At 54.0% G+C, this 26,159-nt stretch overlaps 1 protein-coding gene across 6 annotated transcripts in view; it reads left to right on the forward strand.

Moving 5' to 3' along the window:
• Positions 1-17,221: 17,221 nt before the first annotated feature.
• The window catches only part of TNIP1 (TNFAIP3 interacting protein 1), a 39,782-nt gene continuing 30,844 nt past the window's right edge, over positions 17,222-26,159 (forward strand). For 3 of the 6 annotated variants that reach the window (XM_045819105.1, XM_045819121.1, XM_045819126.1), the window contains exon 1: positions 17,225-17,395. The gene's annotated coding sequence lies outside the window, so the exon portion shown is untranslated. Of the gene's footprint in view, positions 17,396-17,756; positions 17,776-26,159 lie in introns of those variants that run through there. The other 3 variants (XM_045819131.1, XM_045819114.1, XM_045819113.1) reach the window with 3 other exon arrangements.

Genomic DNA, 26,159 nt, shown 5'->3' on the forward strand with positions numbered 1-26,159 from the left:
TGAGTAATGTCTGTGCTTTGAACAGTGGGGCGCGGTGGCAGGTGCCAACTGAGTGTTCTCAGGACGGGGGTGGGGGTGGGAGGGCCGATGGGGGAAGATACATGTCTTCCGGCCAGCTGACAGGTCTGCCAGCATTTCATCCCCTGCCTCCATCCGGGTGGTTGTGCTAGAGCGCCGAACCAGGGGTCCGGATACCTGGGTTCAGGTGTGCGTCGGCCACACACTTCACAGGAGTAGCTGTGCAGGGGGCGTGGGTGGTTGGGAGACTTAGTGGGTCCGGTCTTGTCCCTCCCTCAGTGTGCGATCTTGGACTAGCCAGTGCCCTCACCAGCCCCGGTGTCTTCGTTTGCACAACAAGGGTTGGACCCAGCAGTTCTGAACGTGTTATATGCACACACGTCTCTGACCAAATGAGCCTGGAAAGCAATTTACCTTGTGTCAGCCTCTTTCCCTCCCCAGTCTGTTTTCTCACTCACACATGAGAGAGTGGGGCAAAAGATCTTGGCTTTTTCGTCTGCCATTGACATGTAGGATGTGCCTCCAGATCATTTACTTTACACTTCTCTCTTTAAACAAAAAGACACACACAAACACGTGTCCAGTGAGGATCTGTGTGTTCAACCGAGAAGCTGCAGGCCAGGGCGTCCTCCCTGGAGCCTGCCTGGGAGCAAGTGAGTCTGACCCTGCGTCGTGGGACCCCCCCCCACAGCTGCTTGGATGTTTGTCTGTGCTCTTCATCCACTACAACCAAACCCGAACTTCCTCTTTTGAACCCTTCAAGGGCACCAGATGTGATCGTGATCTGGGGAGGCCCGTGGAAAGTTTCCACTTCGTGAAGATCACTGATAAGCAATAGACTCAACTGTAGTTTCTCAGCCTCCCTTCCCCCAGCTCCACTTCTGCTCTGAGACTGGGATCTAAGTTGTCCACTGACGCGGCACGGCGGCACCTGCTGGCTGCAGAGCTCTGCTCCCTGCCCCAGCTGCCTGGCCTCTCCTGGAAGTTCATTGCGTGTTTACTGTAGCTGTGCAGGGGTCATGGGTGGTTGGAGGACAGTGGGTCTGGTCTTATCCCCTCAGTGTGCGACCTTGAACTAGCCAGCACCCTCCCCCGGCCTCAGTTTCTTCGTTTGTACAGTGAAGGTTGGACCCAACAGCTTTGAAGAGCCCTCTGTCGTCTCTGACAAAGTGAGTCTGAGAGACAATTTACCTTGTGTCTTCTCCACTTCCTGCCCTCCGCCAGGCTGTGAGCCCAAACCCCGTGAGAGTCAGCTGAACTTTTTGGGGTGTTTGCCCAACTTCACTGTTACCTGAAGATAAATGAACAAAATGGTTAAGGCTGTGTGGAGTCAGACCTTTGCCTTCAACTGACTGGGCATGTCATCCATGAGCCTCAGTTTCCTCGTCTGTAAAACAGGCCCCCAGTTCTGCTTACCTCGTAGCCTTTGTGGGGTGGGAGGTGACACGTGGGAGTGTGGAGTGGGGTCCTAACAGGCTTGGGCTCACCTGCCAGCACCCCTGCCCCCAAGCCAGGCCTCACTGCAGGGGCTGTGCCGTGGATCCCGAGTTGTTTTCTGAGCCTTGTTCTCAAGAAATCAGCTGCAGATCGCGGAGGCGTCCAAACACAAATACGAAATTTCCCTAAAAATAGGTACTGAGGGCGAATGGGCTGCAAGTGGAAAGGGAAGAGCGATGGGACCTGAGGGAACAGAAGTCGGGAGGCCCCTTGAAGCTGAGGGGAACACACGTGGAGGAGCGAGGAATCCTGGGACTCTGGGAAACCGGGGATGAGGGTGGACGAGAGACTCTTCCGATCTCCCAACATGCACTTTGCACTTGATTTTCATACAGTGGGTGGGTGGTGGTCTGGGATTGCTCAGTGGTGGGGGCCCTCAGGGTTTGTGGTGTAAAGCAGACCAGATTAGAAATAAGAGTTTCCTTCCAGTTACAGAGGACTGTGTGTCCATATTCCATCTTACAAACCAGGGGGAGCCTTTCTCGCTAAGGAAGGGGTGCATCTGGCCGTGCACTTGAGAAAAACCCAAGGGAGCGTGGCCAGCTGGGAGTCTATTTCAATAATCTTGTTAAGACCCAGGTGCCTAGAGGACAAACCTCATTTTTTCCCCAGATCCATGGCAGCGGGGGGAGTAACCACTCTCCTGAATCCAGGGTGCCTCACTCACTCATTCATTCACACAGCTTATACTTATGGGGCGGCTCCTATGTGCCCTGCTGTGTGCTCAAGGCTGAAGATGCAAAGTCAGACCGGCTTGGTCCTAATCCTTAAGAGCTTCCATTCAAATGCCCCACCCAGCTCCCTCCAAAACACCTGTATCAACTGATAACCGATAACTCTCCGGGGATTGCTTCTGTGGCCAGAGTTCAAGGGAGAGAGGTGGGGACTAAACTAAAGCTAAAAGGAAAGAGAAAGCAGAAGCCCAAACCGCGGCTGTCTCAAAGTGGGAGAAGGGGACGATGGTTGTGAGGGTTTCTAAGTGTGGAAGGGGCCCTCAGAAATTCTCACCTCCCTCTCTCAGTTACAGAAAGACAACCGTCACTTCCACAGAGAGGAAGCAATGGGCCCCGGGCGGCAGCACTTTTGCAGCAGACGGAACGGGGACCCTGCAGCCCCGGCCCAGCCGGGTTCAGGGCTTTCCCATAAGCACCCTGGACACTCTCCCACCTTCTCCCTTCCCCTCGGGCCGTGCTCCCTCTAACGCCTCGCTGTTCCCCTCCTGCCTTGAGCCATGCAGCCTCCCTTCTGGGCAAGCCCTTTCAGAAGCCCCAGGCTGGGATGTGCCAGCCTTGGTTTTTGGGGCCACAAGGAAGTGGCTGGTTGGGAGTGGGTTGCCCTTTTAACCGGGGCACGGAGCAGCTGTTTGGGAATTGCCACTGTCACATTTCCTGCCATGGGAGAGCCGCGTGGGGACCGCTGGCTGAGTGAAACCCCCTGGTGGTCTCTGTGCCCCAGCTTGGCTGAGAGCTACGAGTTGCCACCAGAAGGACACCAGGGAGAGGCTTTTCCATAACCATTCCTCCCTTCACGGTAGAGCAGGGGCGACTGCCTCCTGTCATGGTCCGTCGGGAGCGCATCCCGGATTGGCGGGACGGTCCTGGAGGTCATCCACGGCGGCCCCCTGGTCTCATAGGCCAGGAAGCCGAGGCCTGGAGAGCAGGGCTGTGACCACGACTGAAGTCTGGGGCCAGCACCTGGGGCTCCTGACTCCTGCTCTGCTGTCTCTGCTGACCTGTCCTCTTCCTCCCAATGCGGAAGCCGGACCAAGCAGATGGACCAAGCAGAAGTGTGAGGTTGCCCAACACAAGTGTCAGCACCCAGAAGCAGTAAATCAGCGCTCTCACAGGCCTCTCCCCTCCCCTCAGACGTCAGGTTTCCCAGGGTGGACCTCCCCCGGTTTACGGCTGAAGTTGGGCAAGTGGGAAATTCTAGTCTGACTAGGTCTACAGAGGCAGGCAGGCAAGCAGGCAGGCCAGCCTCGCATCCCAGCCAACCGCTTGGGCGTAGGTAAGTCACCTGACCTCGCCATGCCTTGATATCCTCATCCGTAAAATGGGAATGACAAAGCGTTCTCTGTCACAGTGTTGTGAAGACTAAACAAGGCAATCATGCACATGTATCTCACCACACCGCTCCAGACTGGTGAGGACTCAGTAAACAGCAGTTCTTTGTAATGAATACATCGGCTGGATCCCCTTCCATGGATGAGGAAGGGAGGGGAAGCCTCTTTCATCCGCCTCTGAGGACTCCTGCGTCCCTACACTGTGCTGCTAGCCCTCAGAAAGCTAAGCGGGGAAATAAGGTGCTTAGAAAACTCATCCAGCACGCGATAGCAAGCAGTACCAAGTGCAGAGGCCACAGATTAACCACAAAGAAACCTAGACTTGCTCCCTGGAGAGGGGCACATACCAGGCACCTCGAAAGGTGGGTAGGTAGGCTTTCGACAATGAAAGCCATTAAAGGGGGGAGGAGGGACCCGGCAGAGGCAACAGCTCGAGCGAGGGCACAGAGGGGGTGTAGAGGAACGGATAGGGCCCCTTGGTCCTTGGGCCCCATACCCAGTGTGAGAACACCATCTGGGGGGTCACAGAGAGTCCAGGCTAGGGTGTGGACCTGGCCCTCCAGGCTCTGGCCAGCCCCTGAGTGTGCTGGGGACAAGAGAAGAAGGATTAGAGACGTCCTTTAGAAAGAGGACGCCCCTGTGGAGAAGGAGGTGGGCGCAGCACCCGGGAGACCACTGGGCAGGCTTGCCCTTACTCCCCGGATGTGGAGGAATGGGCATCTGAGCCGGAGTGGAGGAAGCAGAGATGGAGGAAAGAAGAGAAAGACATGGGGAACAAGAAACCAAGGGAAGGTCCCGACCTGCCCTGGGGAATGAATGAAAGAGATGCAGGAGGAGGGGAAGCCAGGAGTCATTATTGCCTGGGAACCCAGAGGTGGGAAGCAGTTTTTAAAGGCAGGAGGTGAGACCCAAGGCACTGGGTGCAGGCCATCCCACTGCCCTCTCAGCTTAGCAGGGACTAGGAAGCCCCCAGTCAGAGCCACCTAGGAGTGAGCCCCTGCCCCGGGCCCAGGGGTTGCGACAGCCTCCAGAGCACACACTTCCTTCGGCAGGATGGTCCCAATGCCCCTCCCAGATCCCACCATCTGCCTGTTGCGCCGCCAGCTGCAGTCAGTTGAGATGGCCATGGAGATGGCCTTGACCTGGACAGAAACAGCCATGGGATGGGAGCGTCTGATAGCTGAGCCGGGCGGCTGGGGGCTGGACATAGAGATGCTAAGCCTGGGCTGGGCCAACGACTTCCATTCCCACTTCCCCACGTAGCTGGTGTTGACTCAAAGCCTATAAATACTGCTCATCAGACGCACTGGATTCCAAATCACTGCCAGTCACACCCACAGGGACACACACTGTGTACCTCCAGAAGCAGAAACACACACTGGTGGCCACGTGGAAAAGAATAAAATGCGTAGGTCCACAAACACACCGCTGGTACCAAACAGAAAGACAGATGGTCCACGTGTGTGTTACTGACCACACAGGAAACGCCCCGCACAAGTACCCAAACTTGCTTTTCACACGTTCGCCCTTCTTGGCACGTGGTCCCGAAACCAGCGACTCCCCTGTTCCTGTGTATGTTCTTCCGCGGGGGGAGAAACAGCCAGACTCGCGGAGGGCAGACGCAGGCCTGACCGCCGTGCCCTGGGGAGGCAAGAGCAGCTCCCTGGAGAACCAGGCAGCAGTGAGATCAGGCTCAGAAGGGAGCAGGGTCCCAGGGGAAGACTTTGAGAGGTAGTGAGGCTCAAGGTAAGTGGAAGGTAAAGAGGCAGGAGAGAGAGATTTTCCTTCAAAAACGTCGTTCCCGTTCTGTTCCTGTTACTAGGAATGTTCTGGAAGCTGGTGGTGAAAGGGTTAACGGCGCCAGCTGCCATACCCCTAGCATTCTGAGCAAGCGCTGGGATTTGCCCAAAGCCGGTCAGGGTCACTACCTCCCGAGAGATGCCTTTTAGCTCTTCCCAGGATAAAACTCCCCAGTGAGTGAGATGGAAACCCAAAATGAAACTTTGTCAGACTTCTCGGACTCCAGCCTCTTTACTGTCACCCTTGTCAGCAGCAGCGGCGGCAGTGGCAGCGGCGGCAGCAGCACAGCGACTCCATCAGCATCACCGCCGCTTCCTGAGGCCTGGTCTCCCTTTGGGTTGGAACGTACTGCATTTTCTTGGGCAAATGTGCCCTCCCCTGACTGGCCTCAGGCTGCCTTCCTACTTAGGAGGATGTCTCAGGGACGAAGTGAGATGACGAGAATGAATCTGGCCCAATCCGGGCACCTGGGGAGGTTCAGACCCTATTCCCTGCCTTCCCCACACCCTCATCTCTCTCAGGGTCCTCTGTCCCCTCGCCCTTCTCCCATGCCGGGGTCCAGGTTAATTGGAGTACGACATTTGCATAGCCAGGAGACCTCACCCGGGGAAATTCCCCCTGGTGACCAGGCTTCCTTTCTGAGGTCAGGCCACATCATCAGACACTGCTCCTTCCTCTCTAGCGTGCCCCAGCCTCCCGCTGGCTTTGGTGCCTGTCATCTGGCAGGTGTACTTCCAGGCTCACAGATTGAGTCCCATCCTTTGACGCTGGGTGCTGTCCAAGAGAGTGTGGGCGTAGGGGGTGGGCTGGGGACGCAGAGCAAAAACAGACGTGGTAGGTAGTTGAGGAACTGGGGAAAGGGTAGCAGGCCTGAGGTGGCCGGAACTGTGGTGCTAGCTCCTCAGCGCCTCCCTGCCTGACCCTGGGCACGTGCCTCCCTATCCCTTGGCCTCAGTGACCTCTTCTGTCCTGCCAGGGGGTTGGTTAAGACAATCCCTAAGCTTTGTTCCAGATCCGATGGGCCAAGAGGCCACTTCCTGCAGCAGCAAAGTTGCAACATTTCTCCTTGGATCATCTTCCTTTGCTAAAATCTTGCGACATACCACTCTGTATTTGTTTCCTTGGAAAGCACGATTTTGCAAAACACATCCCCGAATCCCATCTTTCAGATGCTGGCAGAGTTACAGGTACCTGCTCTCCTCCTTGTGACTTGGCTTGAGTTTTAATTTTTCTTTCCACATCCACCACGTACAATGTTCTGTGACCCACAGAAAGTGGGACAGAGCTTGCTTCTCTCCAGATTCTAAAACCCGTCATCCTCACGGTCTCTGACCCTGGTACTGAGAAGGCACCTTCCCCGGTAGAAAGAGGGAAACGGGTGGGGCGAGACCACCTGGAACAGTGAGGTCCAGGGACCACCTGCGTCAGAACCGACTTTCGGGAGGGCAGGTTCGGGAGTGGGAGCCACAACTTTGAGTCACCTGGGGAGCTTTTAAAATAGCAATCCCAGACCATACCCTCTGAGATTTTTCTGTAATTAGCTTGGGGTGGGACCTGGGCATCTGTATTTTTACATAGCTGGCCAGGTAATGCTAAAGGTCACCCACTGGTCTAAGGACCCACCCAAGACCAAATGGATCAGGTGATTCTAATGGACACCAAAGTTGACGAGGCCCTGACCTATGTTATTCTTTATGAAATTATCCTAATGGGTAGTCCTTCTAGGTACATAGCTATGCTCAGGGCTATACATGGGCAATGAGAATGGACCCCCTTTCACAGGTGAGGAAAGTGAGGGACAGAGAGAGGAAACTCTGCTTGCTGAGGTCACACGGGGAACTCAGGAACGGCAGTGGGCCTGGCACCCGCCGGATGCTTGGAGACTCAAAGCGTGTTTGCAGAAGTCACGGGTTGGATGTCTGGGGGGCCAGCAAACCGCCACCTGATGGTTCATGACAGTGAGCTCCCCTTGGCTGCCTGTCTACCAGCAGATAATTTGTACTTTGGAGATGGAAGACCTGGCTTTAGGAGCTTGGGTTTCCCAAACGCTACTGAGTACTAAGGTCACCCCTGGGATGTTATTAAAAATGCTGCCTTCAGGGCCCACCCCCTGCCAGGCAGTCTGGTTTCTTAGGTCTATGGTGGGACCCAGATATCACACCCAGAGTCCTGGGCTAGGTCCTAATAGCATGAGGAGCCCCCAGCCTTGGGGAGCTCTCAATAAAACTGGTGAATCAGGAAACCCTTGGGGTCCAGTCCATTCATTCACTGAAGAGATATTGATCAATTGACTACTATGAGGCTGGCCCAATGCTGTTCCCACACACCAAGAAGATCGGAGATGTCAGGGTGGGAGGGCTGGGGCAGATAATGAAGATTCAAAGGCGTGGTCCTGTGAGAGTGTCCCCATGTTTACCCAAACTTCCCCCATCTTTTGAGGCCCAGCAGAGAGATCTCACCTCCTCCAGGTGAGCTCTGGAGACATGACCTGAGTTCAAACTCCAGATATGCCACTTATTAGCTATTGGCTTAAGCCACTATGAGCCTCAGTTTCCTCATCTGTAAAACAGCAGCACCTACCCCACCTTGCAGGGTTCCGATGAGGAATGCACACAGTAATTCCTGCAAGAGCACTTACTACCACGCCTGGTGCACGTTCCTTCAATATTAGCTGTGGCTGTTATTATTTCCTGGCCATCTTGGCCTGCCCTGACTTCTCCTTCTGAACTTTTAGAGTTCTTCACAGTATCAGAATGGAAGGCCCCTTGGCAATGATCTGGTCTGACTCCTCTACGTTACAGAAGGGGAAACTGAGGATCAGAGCGGGGAAAGGGACTTGCCGAGGACCGTGCAGCAGAACCAGGACTCCAACTCAGCTCTTCCGCTGCCCAGCCCAAGGGCCTCTTCTTCCTCGGTGTCCGCCCTGCGGCCTGAACAGGGAGGGCAGTTTCAGGGGATCCACTGCTGGGAGAAGGAAGAGGAGGGAGAGAAAGAGTGGGAAGATAATTGCTCTCAGCATTTTGGCAGGGAAAGGAGCCCAGTGCTCCTCTTTCCCTCGGACGTGCAAGCCAAGTATTCCTAACTGGAGACTCCAGCTCAGCCAGGTCCCACTGCATCAGCCTCGTTGGCCCTCCAGGGTCCCCCTGCTGTTGAAGACTCCACAGGCAGGAACCGGTCTAAACTGGGGTTCATGAACTCTCTGAGGACCCAGGCGACTGTGGCCTCTGGAGAGAAAACATCACATTTGGAGGGAATGTCCCAATCTAAAAAACATCAGGGCTGAATGACGTGTTCTCCTGATGAGGAATCTGAAACTCCATTTCCTCGAGGAAGGGCCATTCCTCAGTTTCCCAGAGGGCTCTGGCTGACCCAGGTCACCAGCAGCTTTCATGGAGGGACTCAGGGAAGGGGTCTCTCCCTGGGGCTGAGCCCTGCCACCAGCCCTGCCGCCTGCTCCTGAGCTGTGAGGGAGGCCCTTCCCTTCAGTCTGGTGTCAGAGGGCAGAGAGGGCAGTGCCAGACAGCGTGGGTGTGGGGAGGTGTATTTTGCTCCCAGCAAAAGGGAGGGAAGTACATCATCCTTAGCGCCTGGTCTACCTCAAGGACAGGTGCCTTTAGTCCCATGTGGCTGTTGAACATGTAGAAAGTGGCATCTGCCAGCAAGCGAGGGGCTGGATGTGGTGTGGGACAGAGCACTGGACTGAGAGTCAGGAAGTCCCTCCGTTTACTCACTTGGACAGTCACTTCCCTCATCTGGCCGTCACTTCCTCCTCTGCGGAGCGAGGCCATTGTGCCAGGAGGCGTCTGGAGCACTGCCCTTGGGATCCCAATTGGAAGCGCCCAGAAGCGGCCGAGGGTTGGACTCAGCGAGCTGTCCCCCTCCCTCACCTCCTGGCCCCCTTGAACGCAGCCCCTGTGGCCTGGCCTGCCTGTCTCTCCAGGTCCTACCTACGTTACTTCCCCCTTGCCTGCTTCAGCCTCCATGGTCCACTCAGAGTGAACAGTTTTCAGTTCCCTGAATGTCCTCTTCTCTTTGCAGGGTCTATTCCCTTCACTGGGAATACTCTTATGCTCTTGCTTGGCCACTTTCAGATCTCCGCTAAGGTGTCACTTCCTCCAGAAGGACTTCCCAGATGCCCCAATCCTGACCAGATGCTCCCTGGTCCAGGTTCCCGTAGCTCCCTGTATTTCTCCTGCCAGCAGACAGCTCTACCCGCCCCCTTACTGTAATCACTGATTAACTGGCCTGCAGCCCCCAGAGCAATGCTGTCCAGCTGAACCCTCTGCAGCAATGGAAATGTTCTGTATGTGTGCAGTTGTATACAAGTGACCGCTGAGAGCTTGAAAGGGGGCTAGTAGGAACTGAATTACTTGCTACTGAGGAACTGAATTACTGGTTTTATTTAAGTTTGACTGCTTTATCTGTGAATAGCCACATGTGGCTGATGGTTACTGTACTGGGCAGGGCAATCCCCAAATCTGTGAGTTCTGAGCAGGCAGGAAGCAGGTCTGACTTGTCCGTTCCTGTCTCCTCAGTGGTCTGTAAGACCATAAGTGGTCTGAGGAAACTGTGAGAGTGAAGAAACTCTAGAACCAGGAATGAGCAAGAAAGGCCAGCTCACCCAGGGGGCCCCTCCCACCCCCTCACCCCGTATCAGCAGATAATGAACTGAGTTCTTGTGTTCGTAAATCGTTTCTGAAGGATGTCTACAAACCATCATTTTAGTTTAATTGCCATCGCAGGAGGCAAGCAAAGCAGGACTTGTTATTCCCATTTTACAGCTGGGCTCACTGAGGCTTAGGATGGGGAAGCCAGGCTCTGGAGCACCGGCTGGTTCTTGCAGAGCTGGGCTGTTCCTTGGTGGGTAGGTTTCTAGGACCCCACTTGACATCTGAGTGAGATCTGGCACAGAGGGAAGAAGCAATTTTCCCTTTCCCGGTGGAGAATTCACAGACTAAGTGGAAACAGATGGCATAGGACGGAGGGCAGGAGGATGTGGACTGGGTATCTGGTGATTTCCTTGGGGTCCTTGACACTGGAATCCCCCACCCTAGGCGAAGGAGGAAACAGAGGTCTTTGGGCGAACCCAGGGGGTGGGGTGGGGTGGGGTGGGCAGGCCAGGTGGAACCCTGCCCTGTGCCAGTTCTCAGACCAGTCAGAGAATCACCAGGCTTCCAGCTCTTCCCCAGAGCCTTCTCGCCTCCCGGGAATTCCTAGCAAGCGACAGGCAGTGTGGGAAGCGACAAGTAGAGGCTGATAAAGCAGGGCCCCGGGTTCCGCCAGCCAGCGGGGTGGGAAGGGGCCTCCACTGAGCCTTGTGTGGCTCCTCCATCTCGGGGAATTCCCCTCCTGCCTAAAAGTCAGCCCAGCCCAGCCCTCCTTCCTGCAGAAGCGCAGCGAGCGGAGGAGCCTTCACAGGGCCGGCAGCCCCCTCTGCACGCACCCTTGCCTTCTCCCGGCCTTCCCCAGGTGAGTGAGCCAGCCTGCGGGGAGTGAGCCAGGCAGGGTGGGGAAAGGGCTCACGGCACAAGGGTGCTGGGGCCACCAGACCCTCCTGCCTCTGGGCTGAGAGCTTTCTGCTTTCCTGCCAGCTGGGGTCTGCTGCTCCAGGCCCAGCTCCCTCTGCCCCTCCCGGGGCTTGGGCTCTGGGCCTCTCTATCTCTTTGCTTGGCCCGGTTCTCTCCTTGCTTCTCTCCCTCCTGTTATTTCCTCTTCCTGCCCTCCTCTTCTCCCCCAGCCTTCTCAGCCAGTCTTTTCTCTCTAGTCACTACTAGTTTTTCCAAAGGGAAGGAAAAGAAAGGTCTGTTTTTGTCTTATTCTTCCCCCATGAAAAGGGAGTACATACACAAGCGTGAACGTGGATGTACGTGTGTCTGTGTTTATGTGTGTCAGATCTACCGAGGTGTATATGTGTGTGTCTGTGTGAGTGGAGGTGTGCAAGCATGTTTTTGTGTTTGTGTGTGTCTGTGAATGTCTGGGGCATTATGTGTGTGAGTGTGCGTCTGGTTATGAGAGCAGTGTTGTATGTGTGTGTGTGTGTTTGGGTGTCTGGGTATTTTGTGAGTGCGTGTGTCTGTGTGAGGGGCAGTGTATGGGTATGTGTGAGTGTGTCTGTGGGTGTCTGGGTCATTGTGTATGTGTCTGTGTGTGAGAGGGAGTGTGTGGGTGTGTGTGAGTGTGTCTGGCTCGTTATTTGCGTGTGGGTATGTTTGTGAGAGTACCTGTGAGTGCCTGGGTCATTACATGATTGAGTGTGTGTGTGTCTCCGTGACAGGGAGTGTGTGGGTGTGTTGGGAACTTGAGTGATCTAAAGCTAGACAGGAAGCGACCAGGTTGGAGTCCACCTCCGCCCTCCTGGAGACAGGATGGGAGACTGGGCCCCTCTGCCTCTGGAGCAAGCAGGTGTCTGGGGCGCTCCCCCACTCGTGTTCCTCCCGCGGCAGCTGAACCTTTTCTGGGGCTGCACCTGTAACACAGGGCCTGGGGCACTGGGAGTGGGCAAAGGGCTGGCAGCCAGGGCTGATGTGGCCTACCCTTTGATCACTAACAGTCCAGATTTTCCAAAGCCGGTCAGAGGCCCAGCCCAGGGAAGTCCCTGGCTAGGAGCGGCAAGGAGTGCAGGCCAAGTCACCGTGACAGTGGCTTCTGGGTGGGAGAAGCAGGAGGGGCCCGGGAAGAGGGAGCGTGAGAGGACATGGGGCGAGGCCAGAGGAGGATTGCTCTCTGGGCTCTGTCAGGGTTTCCCGGGGTTAGAAGACGCTCTGGTTCCCATGGGTCTGCCTTCCTCGGGGGCCGGGCCGGGCCTGGCTGACCTCTTCCCACACCAGGAGGATGACAGAGGCAGGCTTGGATCTAAACCCAGATCTGCTTGACACCCTGACCTGGAGACCAGGAGGCCAGGAGGAGAGGAGCTGGAGCAGAGGAGGCCTGGATTCCTAGGAACTGTGGGAGGGGCCTGGCAAGGCTACGTAGTCTGGGAATGTCCCCCAGTGTCACTTCGCCCTTTGCTCTCCTCCAGTGGTGCCCCAGAAATCCCAGGGAAGTCCAGGGACTCAGAGGAAATAGTCAGGATGGAGAAAGAGGAAAACAGGAAAGACCTTCTAGGCCTGGCAATCCTGAGCACACACTTGGTGAGGTCTAGAGCAAGCTCCTCCCCGGCTCTAGGCTGTGGTAGGGTCCTTGCAGGAAATAGGAGATAAACAGTCCCTGCCCACCCAATAGAATTGATTATCACAGTCATTGTTGCTGCTTTTCGCTGATGCCAGGCACTGGGCATTTCACTTGCTCCACCCCGTGCACTGGGCACAGCTTGAACCTTCACGTTACGGACGTGGAAACAGGCACAGAGCCATCCCAAGGGGAATCGTGGTGGCAGGGCTGGGACCTAGCCCCAGCTCTGTCTGACTCCAGAGCCCGCACCCTGACCCTCGAAGCCCTTGCCTCTTGGAGGAAGGGCAATTGTGGGTATATGGTTAATTCACCTCGGGGTGCCGAGTGAATAAGTGTGCACAGTTGTGGCTACCTCGCTGCCATTATATCTCTCTGCCCTCATTCAATTATTTGGGAGGGAGGTAGAGAGAACTAAAAATGTGTTCTCTGGCTGAGAGTAGGAAGCAAGGAACGTAGACTCTGCTTGCTTATTTGCTTCTTGCCAAAAAAGCCCCACGATTACTAAGTACAACTTCAGTCAACATCATGTGCTTGATACACATTTCTCATTTAACTATCGCTGCGATCTCTCTCTCCTCTACACACACACCCAACACCAAAAAGCACCTAGAATTTATGATAAGAGTTCTACATTCCCGAGACGGCCTGAGGCTATGGAGGCGAGAGTCTGGATCTAAGGAAGGACCAGGACTGCCCTGACTTCCACTGACCCCCTAGCCAAGGCCCCGACTCACTAATTCATATGATGAGTGACACACACACGTGCTTATTTGCTCTGGAAGCTTCATTTCCCATCAGTGGGGCGTGTGGAAACAGTGCTGATCTGGAAGCGGGAGACTTGAGTTCTAGTCCCGAGCACTAATCACAAACTTGTTGTAAACCTCTGGCCCACTGTGCCTTCATCTCCACAAGAAAAAGGCTGGGTCTGATCCTTGCTCACAGCCCTTAAAAGAACTGGCATTTTTAGTTCTGTCTTGCTAGCTGGCAGAACTCAGTAACGTAATGTTTACGGGTATTAAGAGCTTAAGAGCCTGGATCTTCCTGCTCCAGTTACCTGTTGCTGTATGAGCCCTTGCCCGTCATCTCACAGGTCCGAGCCTCAGTTTCATGTGAGAAATGGGGGTGGTGATGGTCCTGACCTGATTAGGCAGTGACTGGGAGACACGTCATATCAAAGTGTAGGCCTAGCACACAGCACACACTCCACAAATGTTATCTGTCCATGTTTTTTTTTAACACGTAGCCTCCATTCCTCTTTAGTCATTTGACTTAGAGCTCAATCAGTGATAGGTGGGTTTGGGGGTGTTTTTTCAATCCCTCAAATGCGGACTTAGGTCTGACTTTGGAGCTGTCTCAGTGGAGGTGGCAGAGGGAGTGGCAGAAAGGAGAGTGGGACGCTGTGTGCTTTAAAACAAAACAAAACAAAACAAAACAAAACAAAACAAAACAAAACAAAACACAGTTCTTTTTGATTGTCCTCCCAGGTGGGGCTTTGCACAGGTGCTTCTTGTCACTCTGGAAGAACAAGAGGTTCTCATGTGCCTGAGTCACTCAGCTCCCAGTGGCAGGCCCTGCTTCCTGGCTTGGAAATCATCCAGATCCAGGGGGAGTAGGCGGTGACAGGCTAGGCGACCTGTTTCCCCCCCTGCCAGGCCCCCAGTCAAGGGTCCCACAGTGGATGTGGGTGGTGCACTAGAACTTGGGAAGGTTGCATCTCAGGGTTTAATGGCGACATTCTACCCAGTGCGTGCAACCCACGTCCATGCACCACTAGCATCTCTCGAGTGCCTTCTGTTTGCCAAGCTCTGGCTTTCCTTGCATTTTCTCATTTATCCTCAGGATCACCTGAGGGGTGACAATTATTAACCCCCACATTCCGAGAGGGACTGAGGCTTAGAAAAGCCACCCAGGTGGTAATTGGTCAAGTAGGGGTTAGAATTTCGTTAATTACATTCATAGCCTATGTTCATGGGCGCTGAGTCTCTGTAAGAAAGTAAGAAAATTAGGATATTGTAAAGATGACATGGTGCGATACAAAGTGTACAGGTGCCTGGGAGCCCAGGTCCTGAGTTCCAACCCTGGTCGCATCACTCAGCATGTGTGACCTTGAACAAGTCCTTTACTACATTGAGGCCTCCACTGACCAAGCTGTCAAATAAGGGGCTGTGATCGGTGGTTGTTGGGAACCGGCCTGCCTGGTTTCAGAAGCTGTAACTCCCCATGGCTAAGCCTGAGTGAGCGACCTTTGGACCATAAGCCACTAAGGAGACAAAGCTTATCTCCCTGGCAGGGGCGCTGCTTCTGCTCCTTTTTCTTCACCCTGCCTGGCCCCCAATTTTTGGTCAGTTAGCCAATGACGGGTGAGATTCCCCAAGGGGGGAACAACCTAAGACAGGCACGATCACGGGGAGGCCCCAGGGAAGGACTTGGGGGGCTATAGCAAAATTGGGTGATGGACCCTCGCCCCTCAGCTTTGACATAGCCTGAGTCCTCAGTCTGTCTGTGAGAAATCTCCTAATCTCCTGGCTGCCTTACTTCCCCTGCCTGACTTAAACCTGAAACAATGACAGAGGGCAGTGCAGCCCTGTGCTGGAAAAGGCGGGTTCCCTGGGTGATCGGGCCTGAGAAAGAATAGGTAAAATCCTGTGAAACCCGCTTTGCTAAGAATGCGCTCAATTAAATGATAAGGGTCCAAGCAGGAAATGAGTTTGTTTCTCAAAGTTTTGTAGCCCCTTAGCTAACAGACCCTGACTCAGGATAAGCCCTTGTAGTTCTTTGTATGCTATCTATCATTTGAACCTTACTGCCTGACAATGATTAATGAGCTTTACCTGTATTCCTGTGCACATTGAAAGCCAATAAAAACCTGTGAAGGCAAAGGTTGGGGCGCTCTCCTCTTGAGAGAGTAGCCGTGCTGCCCCTTTCCTCCACAGGAGTCGGTAGTCTGTGTAAATGTATCTCGTCTCATCCATAACGACGTGGGCACTGCGGGCCAGTGTCTGCGACAGGTGGTCTCCAGGGCCTCTGACATGGTGGGATGTTCTGAAGTCAAAGACTTAAAAGGATGGCAGGGGTGGGTGTGGTCATGACTTTGAAGAGAGGAGTTTTTTCACACATTGTAATTGTTATGAAAAATTACCCAAAACTAGGAAATTAGGCAAAAAGATGGCTATGTGAACTTTTTATGTCATACTAGAGCATTTCCAAAAAGATCCACTTAGGAATCATCTGGCATTTTGGAGAATGAACTTATTTTCCTAACTCTTAAGGTCAGCCAGGCATTTTACAAAAACAGCTGAAGTAGTTTGGACACAGAATGCAAATAGTTTGAGACACTTCATTTTTTTTAAGTGAATTTCGGTGCTCATGAGAAGACTTGGGTTGGGATTAGGAAGAGAGCATTCTAAGAAGAGGTCATTTGGGGGGTACAGATGAAGAACAGGAATTAAACAGGTTTGGGGGGACCCCATGGATAGAGGTGATGCCTGAAGGCTGCCATATAGATTCTGAGACCTCTGTTCGCTCCCTCTGGTTTTCCCAAAGCAGTGGTGCTTTGGTATTTGCATCCCGTCCTCCCTCCTTTTTTTTTGGAATATGGGTCTATGTGTACTTATTTTCATAATTAAAATGGACTAGGATTAATATTCTTTTGAGAATTCGATCACACCTTTGAAATGACTGAAGGCATCCTGGGATGTCACAAAGTCTGAAAAGAGAGTGCTTGGATCAGGCATATACTGGGTTGCGTACGAGTGTCTGTGTGTGTTTGCACAGTCGCGGTCCATTGACAGAGCTCTCCTTTTGTAAAATAAGGGCCTGTGTGAAATCGCTCCTCAAATCCTTTCTAACGTTAAAACTTACCCTCTTTAAAATGATCTTAAAAAGAGGGGAAAAGAGTGTTTCCAACTTTAAACCAAGTTCTGCTCCTTATGGATCTGGGAAATCCCACAGCATGTCGGGATGACTGGCCCACCAAAGGTATATAAGTAGGCAGGGCAGGAGGCTGACTCTGGATTTGTCTATCTGGGTTTGAATCTTGGTTCAGACAAGGAGGTCATCCAACCTCTCCGTGCTTCTCATGTTTATGGTAAACAAAACAAAACACGGTGGGGCGGGGGAGAGGGGGACGAACCCCACCTCACTAGGGTGGCTGTGCAAATTAAAGTAATGCATGCAAAGTGCTTACAGGAGTAAATTTTAGTATTAACAGTCCTGAAGGGTCCTTTCAGCTCGGAATTCCCATGAGCTCTGCTAGGAGGTCCGGGAGAGTCCTGCACAGAACTCTGCGGCCCTGGGCTTTAGTTCTGGCTTAGCTCCAAGGGCTTACGTGCCTTCTGGCAAGCATCCCCCTCACTCTAGCCTGGTGTCCATCCGCACAGGAAGTTGTGGGGTGGTCCCCGCAACTCATCTCCACGCTAAATTTGGGCTTTCAAGGTGGCCGTAGCCTCATTCCACAGCCCGAGGCTTCCGGGGCGGGGAGTGCGGTCGGGAGCTGCCCAGACCTGGGGAACTTGCCGGCCTGTGGAACTGGATACTCGCGGCCACTCGGCTGCCGTTCGGGTTGTTTACCTCGCTGGGTCCCACCCTATTGGCCGCGGGCCCGTCCGGACCATGCGGTGCGATTGGACGATCGGCCTGTCAATCTCCGGGGACTTTCCCAGGGGTGGGGCAGCCCGGCCCCCTCGCCGGGCACTTCCTCGTCCCAGCCCCTTCCCCGTCCCAGCCCCTTCCCTGGAGGAGCTACTGGAGAGCTGCGGCGCCGGAGCCCGGCCTGGTCGCTACCTAGTCCGTGGACCTGGGGCTGGACCGGGAGAGTGGGGCGCTGTCCCTCAAGGCCCTCATCCTCAGGTAAGCAGGCAGGGCCTGTGGATGGAGCGGGAGGAAGGGAGTCTAAGACCCGGCAGTTCAGTGACTGGACAAGGAGTGCGGGGCCAGGCCCGGCCTGGTGGCCTGGGCTCCTTGGCTCCTGGGCTCCCGCACATGAGGTCTCAGGGTGCCCGGCGCCTCCGAGGACAGCTTGGGGGCAGGGGGTCCAGCTCTGTGGGGAAACCCTGCCCCGCGCGGAGGGTGGTGGGTGCGCGTGCGCACTGCATACTTAAGCACGCCTAGAAACGGAGAGCGAGCGAACGCAGAGCTTGTGGGCGGCGTACACCATCCCGGTGCAGGGAGTATTCGGGCCTGAGTCTGTTTACAGAGTGGGAGACCAGTTTTGGAAGCAGTGTGCAAAGGTAATGAAGAGGAGAATAATAACCATCATTGGACACTTTCCAAGCACTTGATCTAAACCCTTTACATGCATTAAATTCATTTAATTGTCACATCTATCTTCAAAATGAGCATTATTATTATTATTCCTATTTTGTTTTCAGCCGAGGCACTTGGAGACTGGGGTCGCGCAGCTAGGGAGTTGCAAAGCCAGGCTTCGGAAGCTGGCATTCGGCTTCGGAAGCTGGCATTCGGCTCCAGAGTCCTTGCCCTGTTGAGCCTATTTGCACAGTGTGGGAGACAGCATTTGTGTGCGTTTGCAGGGTAGCAGTAGTGAGTTTCAGGGAGTGATTTGGGGTGTGGCGTTTCTATGTATGGGTGACTTTTCCACTCTAGAATATTTGTGTGCATGCGGTGATGTGTATGGAAGTGAAGGCATTTTTACATTCATTAATTGTGTGTATGGGAGTGGGTGGGAATTTTGTGTGACTGGGCTGACAGATTGTGTTTTGCTTCCGGGGGGGTGTGGGGGGGGAGGCGGGACTTTTGTGGATGATGCAGAAGAATCAGCAACATCCATCCCCACCCCTTTGCAGAATGACGGTGCAGGGGAATCTGTGGATTCCTAATGCATCATTTTTACTTCACAGTATAGTCAAAGTGGAATTTAAGCAGCACTTACTCACTTTCCAAACAGTGAGGTATGGTCGAGGGGAATTTGGCATCTGATGAGAGATCAGGAAAGGAGACTCAATTTTTTTTTTTGATTCCTGACAATGGGTATTGCATTGTAGGATGGCACATTTATTAGTACAAACTCATAGCAATGCTGTGATGTATCAGTATCCCTGTTTTACAGCAGAGGGAGATGAGGCAGTGAAAAACCAGTAACGGTAATAACAGCTTACATTTGTGAACACTCACTGTGTGCCAGGCACGGTGCTTTACATTCAGCATCTCATTTAATCTTTTCAGCAGTCCTAGGAGATCATCTCTGTTAGGAGCCTCAATTTTCAGATGAGGAAACTGAGGCCCCAAAGGGTTAAGACTTGCCGCAGACTAGTAAGCGTTGAACCCTGGAACCTGTTTCCTTTCCACGGACCACGGCTCCTGCCCTGGCTGTGTCCCGGGAAAATAATGTGATCAGGGACTGGTACTTCGTGGAAGCACTTGATCATGTCCCTCTGGAAGCTACAGCCATGAGTGTCCTGTGTTTTATATGCTTAGGTGACTCTGTTTCTCCCCCTCCTGTGGGTGTCCCGTGGGTATGGCGCAGCACTCATGCTGAGGGTTCGTGCCCACCCTTATGCCCACACCAGGTCTTTTGGGGCCTCAGGAAGCCGTGGGGTCTGACTCACACCCTTGCCCCCAGTGCTGCTTGTGACTTGGGCCCGGATGTACTGGGTTGGGTCGGGCCCACCCGATTTGAACACCTTAGCACTGTAAGAGGCTGTCTGCCCGCCTCCCTGTCTGGGTACCACTGGGTGCTCCCTTACTTCTGCACTCACTGCAGTTTAGCCGTGGCACCTGCTTTCCTTCCCTGCCAAGCTTGTTCTTTCCGTGAGGCCTTTGTATGTCGCTCCTTCTGCCTGGAACACCTTTCCCCAGCTCTTTCCACGGCTGGTTCTTCCCTGCCTGTCAGGTCTCAGCTCAAATGTCACCTCCTTGGAGGGGCCTTCCCTGACCTTTTTATGCAAAGTAGCCCCTTTTTTCACTTTCTGTCATGAAACTATTGTTGTTTTTTTTCACACATTTGCCCTGCTCTGCAATAATCTTGTTTATTTGTGACTGAGAAGGTATATGTGTAGAATGTAGTGTCTGGCATATGGTAATTGCAGTGTTTACTTGTCTGTTACCTTCTGCTCTTCCCAGGATAGAAGGGTGCGTCCTCTTTAATTTCCTGTGCGCATCTCTGCTACTAGACAAGAGTGTCGAGAGTAAGGCTCCCCTGGCTTTGTTCAGTGGGTGAGCAGAATTGAAGAAACTAGAATAACGGTGCATTTCCCACGTGAGGAAACGGAGACCTTGAGATGGGAAGGCCCTTGTCCCGGGGAGGTGGTGGCAGAGTCAGGGTGAGAACCGGACCTTGCTGCCCAAAGCATTTTTTTCCTTCTGACAGCCCCCAAACACCTCCCGATGGCCCTCCTGCCCGGTGCTGTGAAAGTGGCGTGATGCTCAGGCGCAGAGGAATTGACTCTGCCCTTGAGGACCTGGGAGTGGACAGGGGAGGAGTGTGCTCTGAGCACTGTCTGGAAGCCACCGTGTGCCGGCAAGTGCCCGGCAGGAAGTCTGACTGGGGTTCGAAGCAGTTTGGGGGCACCAGGTGGGCAGGGGGCTTCTGGAGGGAGATGGCTCCAAGCCCAGGCCCCAGAAAGAGGATGAGATGCAGAGTGGGGCCTGGGCCGTGGATTTGGGGTAAGGCCCTGCTGGGTTGGGGGAGCTGCCCAGGAGCTGGAGTAGGAAAAGCCCTGTGGCCTTGACCTCCGGGCAGAGAGACATGTCAGTTTTTCCCTGTGGGCAGCTCTGGGAAGTGATCAGAGCACTTAGCTGGCAAACTTCAGCTGGCATCAGAATCACTCGGGTGGCTTGTTGGGTGGGTTGTGCTCCGTGACGTCTGACCTGGAGGGCACTGGCGGCACTGCTTCTGGTCCGGGTGGCTCTTTGAGAACCCTGGTGCGGAATGCACGCTTTAGACTCACAGGGGGTCCTACCTTTTGGCATCTCTGAGCCACACTGGAACAAGAGCTGTCATAGGCCACATATTAAATGCATTGTGACCCGTAATTACAAAAAAAAAAACCTTACGTTTTAAGTAAATTTACGATTTTGTGTTGGGCCTCAGGTTGGACATCCCTGCTAGTTTGGCACACCTGGGTGGTCACTGCCTCTGCCTCGTCATCCATGGGATTCTCTGCCCACAGTGTCACCTCCTGGAGTGGTGCGAATGAATGAAACAGTGCGTGTCCAGCACTCAGCACAGGGCTGACGTCGGCTAAGCCATCAATAAATACCCACTGCTGACCTTGTTGATGATGTTAAGGATACCGAAGGGATTTCAGCTGGGGAAGATGAGGGTGGTCCCTTCTTCCCTGCTTCAGGATAACCTGCCTTTGACCCTCTGCCACCTGCGGGCTGTGCCAGGCCTTCTCTGGCTAGGGCGTCCTTCGCTTTGTCTCGGGCGCCTTTCCGTCTCTGGTCGGCATAGTGGATACTTATCTAATGTGCGAGGGGCTCAGAAGACATTCGCCCCAGATGCCCTGTGCAGCACCTGGCACTCCAGCAGGTGATCCTCCAGCTTCCATTTGAGCCAGGGAGCGCTCCGCCTGGCAGGGAGCCCCCGAGCGTTGTTGCAGATGGCCTGCTTTTGTGGGAGAGGGGAGGGGGCTTTGTGAAAGTCCTTCCTCTCCCACTCCTCTTTGTTCCCTCCTTGCTCTCCTGACCACGTTGGGGGAGGGAGGGAAGGAAAGAGGCAGGGTGGCAGCAGGGTGTGGCAGAGAGGGCACAGCTGGCCACCCCAAGGCCCGGGTCACCTCCTCTCTGTGTGTCACTCCCGTCTCGTCAGCCCCGGGCAGGCCTCTCCGCTGTGCCGGCTTCGGTGTGCCCGCTGCGGGACGACGGGAGTGCCCTGCTGGTGTCTCAGGTGTCCTCCTCCGGCTCAGAACTCTGCAGGCCAGCCGCGGGGCCTCCGGCAGTTTCCGAGCTCGTCCCGCTGTGCCATGCCTTGCTGTGCCAGGCCTTGCTGTGCCCACCCTTCCTGTGTCTAGAGACTGCACCACCGCCCCTCCTTGCCCTGGCCCTCTTTGAAGGGAGGGTGTGTGGGGTCCCGTGGAGAGTTGCCAGAAAGAAGGCGCAGGGAGGCAGGGAGACGCTCCCCAGCCCCTGGAGACAGGTTGAAGGAAGTTCTTGGTGTTTTCCGAATGACTGGCCGAGGACAGTCACTCTTCCGATAGGAACGGGTGAGTGGCCTGAGGAGCAGCTGGCTCTTTGTCTGACGGCTGCCCCCTCGGGGAGCTCTTTTCTTCCCAAGGACCTCGCCCGAGTCTGTTTGCCATGGCCTCGAGCGCCAGCTAACTGAACTGGGTGACCCAGACAGATGGACTGGGGGCAGGGCGGGGGACAGGAGGAGGGGTGCTGTGGGAGTCCTGTCACCAAGGAGTCATAGAGGCCAGAGGTGGTATTTTTAGGGCGGGCGTGGGGGGCTGGCCCATGAGTCAGGGGCCTTTGGTTTGGCCTCCACCCACACTGGAGAGGGCTCACTCCGCCGGCCGTTGCCCTCTGCCTTCATCGCGGCCAAGTGTCGTCAGAAGGCTGAGGAGCCCGGGCCCCTCCACACGCCCACTTTGGCCTCTGCAAGTGCTACCTGCCCTTCGGCCCCTGGGAAGAGGGTCTGAGGACAGCGACATTCACTTCCAGAAAAGAGGAAGGGGTCTTTCAGACGCAGGGATTGGCATGCCGATCCCTGGGCACGCACTGGGACACATTTGTGTGCCTGAACCTTCTCCCTGCTCATAATGTCCAGTTTATTCTCTTGCGTTTCTCCCTGGTTTCATTGTAAGTGTAGGCCCCCCTGGGCAACATGTAGTATTGTTTCATATATTTTAAAACGTTACTTAAGTGCTGTCACACTGTGTATTCTTCTGAAACTCGCTTGTGTTGCTTTCATGTATTTGTGAGATTCATCAGGTTGATATTTCTAGCCCGGAGTCGCTGAAGGTTGATTCATTGTTTATGGCTGTGGAGTACTCCCTAGCATGAAATTGCTCCATTATATTTGCTCATTCTCTGTTTCATTAGGTAGTTTCCAGCTTTTGCTGTTAAAACAAGATGTGTTTGGCTTTTACCTGAGAGGTCTCACCCCTGCCCAGCTGTCCCCTTGCTAGCCCTTCAGCCTCCTGTTGGGACAGCACTTCAAACTCTGCAGAGAGCTACCTGGTTTCTAGTCGGTCCTCTCCGCATTTCCAGAGCGACAAACAGGGAAAGTGAGGTCACTCGTGGTCACCTGGTTGGGGAGCAGAGACAGGAGTTGAACTTACTAAACCTCTTGTCCATCCTGTTTGGTATAAAGGAACTCTCAAAAGTTGTCATCCTCCCTCTCGGAGCGGGGGATGCAGTTACAGGGCTGGACAAGCCAGCTCCGGGCATGTCGGGGCCTGGGAGACAGGAGGACAGCGGAGTTCCCCAACCACGTTTTCCCAAGGTTGGGAAAATGCCCATTGTCCCTGCAGCTGGTAGTCGAGGTCCTTCTGGGCCGGTTGGGGTCCCAGCTGCTAGGAGGGGAGTCATGGGGTGTGGCACCGAGGACCCCAGGAGCTGACAGGAGGCATGCGTGGGGGAGCAGGAAAGCGGGCCGGGGTGCCCTGGGTGCCTTCCTAGCGCTCCTCAGAGGGCCGTTGGCCATGGGGAGCACAGGCTGGAGGCTGGTGATGGTTCCACTGTGTCCCTTGGGAACTGTGTGGCCTTGAACCACCCTCTGCACCTGTCTGGACCCAGCTTCCTCTCCAGCACAGCCAGTGTCGGGAGCTTCGCACCTGTTCCCAGCTGAGAGTGGTCATCCAAAGTCTGGTGCTTCTCTTCCCGTCTTTGCCACCACAGGGCCAGCCCTGACCTTCCCGAAACCAGGTCCTTTCTGGCAGGTTCCAGGCTGAAATTCTCCCCTGGCGTTGCCAACTCCTCACTCACCAAACTCCTTGACTAGAAAACTTGCTCCTGGACTTTCCACTCTGGTTTGTGATCACAGCCCTGTCGCCTTGCCTGCGAGTGAGAGGCAGGGACACGGTGCGGGGGCGCTCACCCCCACCCCCCGGCCTCATCGGTGCCAAAACGGCAGGCCTGCCCTATTGTTCCGACCTTATCAAGACATGTACATTTTTTAAAAATTATTTTTCAATCCTCTCTCTTTGAAAAGTTACAAAATAACATGTGCTCACTGGAGGGAAAAAAAAAAACCCCAAAAAACTCAAATCAATACAAAAGTAAAAAGTGAAAGTCATCTGCTCTCTTCTTCCTCTCCCCTGCGCTGTCCCCATTGGATTGTAAAATTAATTTTAAAAAATCGAACAGGACTGCCATGGCTGGTGTGGCTCAGGGGCTTGGAGCATCATTCCGTAACCGGGAGGTTACAGGTTTGATTCCCGGTCAGGGCACATATCCAGGTTGCAGGCCAGTCCCTGGTTGGGGTGCATACAGGGGGCAACCAACCAATGTTTCTTACTTGCCCTTTCTCTCTGAAAAGCAATGAAAAAAAAATGTCCTCAGGTGAGAATAAAAAAAAAGAAAAGAAAGGACTAGATTTCCTTTATAAAGAGCTAAAATAAAAATTATAGGTAAAATAAAAGTTTATTTTGATTCTTGTTCCCTATTCCAATTTCTCCTCTAGAGCTATCTACTAGTAGTAGTGTGGTGTGTATCTTTCCGGACCTTCTTTTTTATGAATACTTGAGATTTTTATACACACACACACACACACACAAAATTGAGTGTTTTATTTAAAAAATCCCTGTTACACATATAAATCCATACTTTGTTTTTTTTTTCCTTACTGATATTTTATTGGCATCTTTCTTGTGCATTGTTGCAAAGCATTCCACCCCATTCTTTTTAGTGGGTGTGTAGTATTCCATCGAATAAGTGCCCCATGATTTATTAAGCCAGTGCCCTCTTGATGGACATTTGGGACATTGTTGCTATGGCAGAGCATGTGACAGTGCACATTTCTGTGCAGCCCATGTGTGCAGTGATGCAAAGACTTGCAGATTCTTAGAGGATTACTCAGTCAGTTACCTCTGGCCCTTCAGATAACTGAAACCTCCTCAAGCATATTTTCTGCAAGGGAACTTTGTTCTCAGCCAGTCAGGCACACGAGCAGCTTGTTGACATCACTGAGAAAAGACTTGCTTTATTGTGGGTGGCCCAGCTATAAGAAAAACTAATATTTTTCTACTAGGTGAGATCAGTAGAAACACAGTATATGTAAAAGGGTGGAGGTGAAAGTTTCTGTTTGGTCAGGCAAACCGCACCTGGAGTGTTGTGTTCGCGTTCTGTTTCAGGACCGGCTACAGATAGGGTGGAGGAGGTGGAGGGGGAGGGGAGTGGGTGGAGAGGGAGGGGTCTGGGAGCTGTTCCCTGTGGAAACAGCGGGGGGAACAAGGGCTGAGCAGCCACAAGAGAATGCTGCGGGGTCCAGATCTCTTCAGGGCTGAAACGGAGAAGAGAGGCATCATGCTCCGTGTTCCCGGGGACCCCAGAGGCAGAGCAAGGGCTGGTGGAAGCAGAACTGGGAGCGGCCTGACTACAGCCAGTGCTGGCTGCCCAGGGGAGGCTCCTTGGGGGAGGGGGAAGGTCTGAGTCACTAAAGGTAATCAGCCTCAGTCCCTTGGCTCCCCTAGGGACTGGACAGGCACAGGGCTGAATTTGCCCTGAGCTTCCTTCCAGCCCAAGATTCTAAGCCCTGGTGACGGCTGGTGATGAAGGGCAGCCTGGGACCTGACTGCATACAAGGTTGGAGACACGTAGAGGTGGGGCTGCCAGCCTGGGGGCACGTCCAGACAGCCACGGCAGGACTGGCATCCTCCCCCTGAGCTTCAGTCCACTGCCTCTCGGGCAGTGCAGGCCAGTGGGACGGGCACTGCTGTTGGAGTCCCCGGATGGAGGCTCCACTCTTTGTTCTTCCACTAAGCAGCTGTGTGTCCTTAGGCGAGTCACCTAACCTCTCTGAATCTGCTTTCTTGTCTGAAAAATACAGATAATGCTGTCTAGCCAAGAGGATTGGTTTCCTTGCTGGCAAACAGGAGCAGTAACTTCTATCTCCGAGGTGGGAGGAAAGTGAGGCGATGTACATCATGATACTGCCCAGGGCCTGGCACATGGGAGCACTTAACACCCGTCAGGCCCTCTCCCAGCTTCGGTTAGGTGCTCCTTGGTCTTTTTTTGCAGCGATTCCAGCTGGCTGATGGCCCTGGTCCATCTCCCTGTCCCCAGGCTGGAGGTGTGGAGCCTGGGTCCTGCAGGCTGAGGGGAGGCAGTAGGGGTCCCTCTGTGGGTGAGTCGGGGGAGGGGAGAATGGGGAGGGGGAGGAAGAAGGACACAGGAGAGGAGGAGAGGACCTGGTGAAGGGCTGCAGACACTACCCGGGAGTTTCTCACTGCTCTTGGGGAGGCGACAACACCCCTTACAGCATTTTGCCGGCTGGGGTGGCTCTCCGCTCAGGGAGATCCACCCGGGTGTTGGGAGGAATTGAAGCTGCAGAGGGTCACCTCCTCAAGATCATAAGGTTGTAGAAAGGGGTGATAATAAGTTGCAAGTTCTGGAACGTGAGAACTGCAAGGGGCCTTAAAGAGTCGCTGATCTCCCCACTATGTTACATCACTGCTGTTGTAGCGAACCCCTCCTTTTAGGAAACAGACTCGGT

This window comes from Phyllostomus hastatus, unplaced genomic scaffold, assembly GCF_019186645.2.
Source record: "Phyllostomus hastatus isolate PE091 unplaced genomic scaffold, TTU_PhHast_1.1 phas_contig_150, whole genome shotgun sequence".
Taxonomy (NCBI): Eukaryota; Metazoa; Chordata; class Mammalia; order Chiroptera; family Phyllostomidae; genus Phyllostomus; species Phyllostomus hastatus.